This window comes from Pteronotus mesoamericanus, unplaced genomic scaffold (assembly GCF_021234165.1).
Source record: "Pteronotus mesoamericanus isolate MK-2021 breed Mesoamerican mustached bat unplaced genomic scaffold, CSHL_Meso_final contig_27, whole genome shotgun sequence".
Classification (NCBI taxonomy): domain Eukaryota; kingdom Metazoa; phylum Chordata; class Mammalia; order Chiroptera; family Mormoopidae; genus Pteronotus; species Pteronotus mesoamericanus.
In genome coordinates this window covers 21,028,915-21,033,570 of record NW_026555115.1, presented here as the reverse complement: position 1 = coordinate 21,033,570, position 4,656 = coordinate 21,028,915, and the positions used below count along the sequence as shown (strand labels likewise).

The 4,656-nt window shown below is 40.7% G+C and overlaps 1 pseudogene; it reads right to left on the bottom strand.

Annotated features, from left to right (window-relative positions):
* Positions 1-2,308: 2,308 nt before the first annotated feature.
* LOC129071649 (testis-expressed protein 12-like) lies at positions 2,309-2,968 on the bottom strand (annotated as a pseudogene).
* Positions 2,969-4,656: the final 1,688 nt, after the last annotated feature.

Genomic DNA, 4,656 nt, shown 5'->3' with positions numbered 1-4,656 from the left:
GAATATTTCCCTAAGCCTCTCCGCGAGGCTGAAGCGCACAGAGGAGCACCTCCTTCCCACCCAAATCAATGGTTTTTGGCTTTTGGTTTTTTGGGAGGTTTTGAGCAGAATCCCTTCACCTACCTTCTCCTTTATGCTTCACAGCACCCCTAACATTAAAAAATACTACTTCATCGAGGTATTATTTACATAGAGTAAATAGCATCAATTTTAAGTACTGAGTACAGTTTTCTGACTTGAATGAAAGCACCAGGCTAACCACAGTCCAACTCAAAATGTAAAACATTTTCATTACCCCCGAAAGTTCACTTCTGCCTCTTTGCAGTTAATCCTTCTTCTCTCTTCCCTAGCCTCAGCCAAGCACTTACCTGATTTTTATCACTATACTTTTTCTTTCCCAGAATTTCATATACATAGAACCATACAGGATTCGGTCTTCTGTACCTGACTTCTTTCATTTTGCACAGTGCTTTTGAGAATCCTTGTAGTTGTGTGTATCATTATCATTGGTGAGTGGTATGTATATGCTATAAGCTGTTTATCCATCTGGATGTTAGCAGGGATTGGGGGAGGCCCAGCTGTACTCTTGGGGAGGTGTCTTCTCAGGACCCCAAAGAAAGACATTTGGGTTGTTTCTGGTTTTCAGATGGTGAATAAAACTGCCTTGAACATCCCTATAAAGTCTTTGTGTGGACATATGTTTCCATTGGTTAAAATACCTACAAGTGAATAGGATGGCTTGGTTGTATGGTGTTTTCAACTTCATAAGGAGCTCTCAGATAGTTTTCAAAGTGGTTATACTATTATACATTACCATCAGCAATGCATGAAAGTCCATTGCAGTCTGTGGTTTGTCTTTTTGATTTCTTAGTAATGAAAAACCAAGGTTTCTAATTGTGACCTCATCCAATTTATCAACAATTTTTCTTGATGGTTCATGCTTTTTGTCCTAACAAATCTTTGCCTAACTTAAGGTGAGGTCACAAAGATTTTCCTCTAAAATTGTTATTTTTAGCCTTTTGTCTAGGTCTATGATACATTCTTTTTTATGTTTACCAGTTTATTATAAAGAATATTATAAAGGATACAGAGGAACAACCAGATGAAGAGGTACATAAGGCGGGCTCTGGAAGTGCTGAGATCTCAGGAGCTTCAGTTTCCAAGGAGTTGGGGTGCACCACCCTCCTTGTACGTGAATGTGTTCACCAACCCAGAAGCTCTCTGAACCCTTTTTGTTTTTGTGGTCTATGATACATTCAAATTAAGTTTTATATATGGTGTGAGGTAAAGATCATTTCCCCCCTACATGGGTATCCAGTTTTCCAGCACCATCTGTTGAAAAGACTATCCTTTCCACTTTGAATTACCTTTGTACCTTTGTAAAAAAATCAGCTGTGGTTAGTCCAGTGCTAGAGATAAGCAGGAGGGGCTCTGGGTCCGGAAAGAAAGGACACTTACTCCAGCCAGGTATGGTCCAGGAAGGCTTCCTAGATGGGCAATAAAGAATTCCAGGCAGAGGGCATGTTAATAGTTAGTAGCGGTGTTTCTGTGGATTAAGTTGTGTGGGTGTGGGGGGGCTGGGAGGCATAAGGCTAGAAGTAGGCAGGAGCCAGATTGGAGTGGGGTGGGACCCTGTGCATCTTGCTAAGGAGTATGCGCTTCATGCTTGGAGAGATGAGGAGGGGGCACTGGACTGCTTTAAGCACGGGAATTATGTAGTCAGATTTGCATTTCAGAATGTTTGCGCTGGCTACAGAAGAAGGATTGGAGGAGCTCAGACTGAAGACAGTCAGACCAGTAAGGAGGGTGTTGCAGTAGAGTAACTGAGAGCGCATATAGTTTATTACATATTCAGAAACGGGACAAATCACCTTCAGGTTTTAATATTTTCATAATACTGACCATAAAAAACATTTTAAAACTATCTCCAAACCTATCTGTTATTTAAACAAAATATTTTTTAAAAGTACAATATTGTTAAACATCATATTAACTCATTGAGCCCTCTTTTAGAGGTTGAAGGATAAGGAGTTTAAGAAAAAAAAAGAAAGAATCTCTATATAATTTAAATAATTTACACTTTTATAAATATACCAAATATTTGACCCTCAAAAGAAAAGCTACATATTCCATATTAATATCCAGTTTAAAACACCCTTTAAATCAAGAAAAGAAATTTAAGGAGTTTTCCCTTCTGTGTTTAAGGTATACATTTTCTTTAACAACTAGAGAGCTTTCAGAGCATACATGTCATTCTTTCATTACAACAATAATGGGTTTAAATTCTCAGCTTATTTTATGCACAATTTTATCTGTGCAGTGTGTTTGCAATCACTGTAAACTTCTGTCTCTGGAGCTCTCTTTCTTGTATCAGAAAGTTTTCAATAGTCCTGGCTGATGTAGCTCAGTGGATTGAGTGCTAGCCTGCAACCGACCACCAACTGAATCCACCAAGGGGTCGCTGGTTCAATTCCCAATCAGGGCACTTGCCTGGGTTGCGGGCCAAGTCCCCAGTAGGGGGTGCAGGAGAGGCAGCAACACATTGATGTTTCTCTCCCTCTCTTTCTCCATTCTTTCTCCTCTATCTAAAAGTGGATGAATAAAGTCTTTTTTAAAATAGCAGATTAAATCTATATATTTTTTAAAAAGAAAATTTTCAATAGTATTAGCTTCTTTGAAGAGTCCACCTATCTCGTCAATATCAGATGCATCTACTGCTCTCTCTCTTAAGATTTTTACATATGTAGACATTAGATGAATTTCCTTGCTTATATCATTCAAATCTTTCTCCAGACTTCATCTTTATAAAATAGTCTTGAGATTTTAGAGAAAGAGGAATCTGATTTTCCAAGAGAGGACAGTTGTGGACTATCCAGATTTGAGGCTTCAGTTCTCTTGGTCTCTTGCAATTACTAGTGTCAGGTTTCACAAAGTGACTTGCCATTATATTCCGTAGGCAAGAGCACATGGCGTTGTCAGGACCGCTCCTCATCAGTTAATCAAAACCCCCCAAAAAGGTTGGAATCCTTTTTTACCTTTGATTTTTGTGTCGTGTTTAGGAATTACCTATTCAAAATAAATGAATTCAGTAGGTAGCAGCCATGGGATGTGGTGACTGGTGTGAGGCTGGGACAGATGCTCTGCATGGGAGAGCCGCCCTTCAGACTTGCCAGGCTGGACCCCACTCCTAGAGGCCCGGGTTCAGGAGGTCAGAGGTGAGGTCTAGTGCTCTGTGATTTAAAAAACTCTGCAGTGGATTCTGAGGTGCAGCCAGCATTGAGGCCCAATGGCTCAGGTTGATGGCAAGTCTCAGACTTGGACAACTGGGTAGATGATGGTTCCAGTTCCTAGATCAGGAGTATGGGAGGTGGAGTAGATTTGGGGGAAGGTAAGTTTGGTTTTGGTTACCTGGCACTTTGGAGATTTCCATGAAGTTTTGCAAAAGACAGTTGAATGTGTGGGTCTGAACCTCAGAAAAAAATCTGGATTAAAAAAACAGTCTAGTTGGTCATCAGCACATGAAACAGGAGCTCTTAACCTGAGGTCTGTGGGCCCAGGAAATCATATGGATAATTTGTGTGTACGTGTATATTGAGGTATATTTTTCCTGGGGTGAATTACGGTTTCTAATTTCAAAAGGGTCCATGACCCTACAAAGGCTAAGGACAGTGGTGAATCCATCGGAACGCTGCTGGGCGTGCAGAGAAAAGACTCATTTCCCCACTCTGGCCCCTGTCTCAGGCCCCCTGTCCTCTGGGATCTTCACCTCTCTAGTTGCCAGGACAATGCATTGTTTTCTTTCAATGCATTACTAGTTACCTAGTGTCTAATTGAAGTCTTTCCTGCTTTAATTTGCGCCTTTTAAAAATATATATAATCTTCCCTGGCTGATGTGACTCAGTGGACTGGGTACCGGCCTGTGAACCAAAGGGCTGCCGGTTTGATTCCCAGTCAGGGCACACACCTGGGTTGCAGGCTTGGTCCCCGGTAGGGGCATGTGAGAGGCAACCACACACTGATGCTTCTCTCCCTCTCTTTCTCCCTCCCGTCCCCTCTCCCTAAAAATAAATAATAAAATCTTTTAAAAATACATTTTATTATAAATAAAATATATATTTATGTATAAATATATATATTTAGTATATAAAAACATATATTTATTATATTTTTTCCATTACCATTTAGTCCCCTTATACCTCCCTTCCCCTTAATTTGCATCTTTAATCAAACTAATATATGTGGACAATTTAAAAAGTTCAGATAAATACTCAAAGCTTACATGAGAAACAGCAGCCCGGTATGAAAGCCTTTCCTAAGCCTGAGATGTAATCAAGTAACCCTGGGTCAGGGCCCAACATCCCTTCTTCCTATTCTCAAGTCCCCTTCTCTGTCCCCCTTAATCTTTCATCTTCCTCCTCCTCATTGTCACCATCTGTAATCAGGACTACACTGTGTAGGAAACTGGAAGAAGACAGATGCAGATGCATCTCACAGAAGCATTTTCATTTATCTTTTCTTGCTCTCAACCCACATGCAGTGGGACAAACTTCTCATGTTGTATAGGCTCAAGCACAGCAGAGGTCCTGGTGGTTCAGCTCTAACTCACAAGCTACAGGTCAGTGGTAGCAGCAGGATTTCCCGTCTCATTCGGGGGCT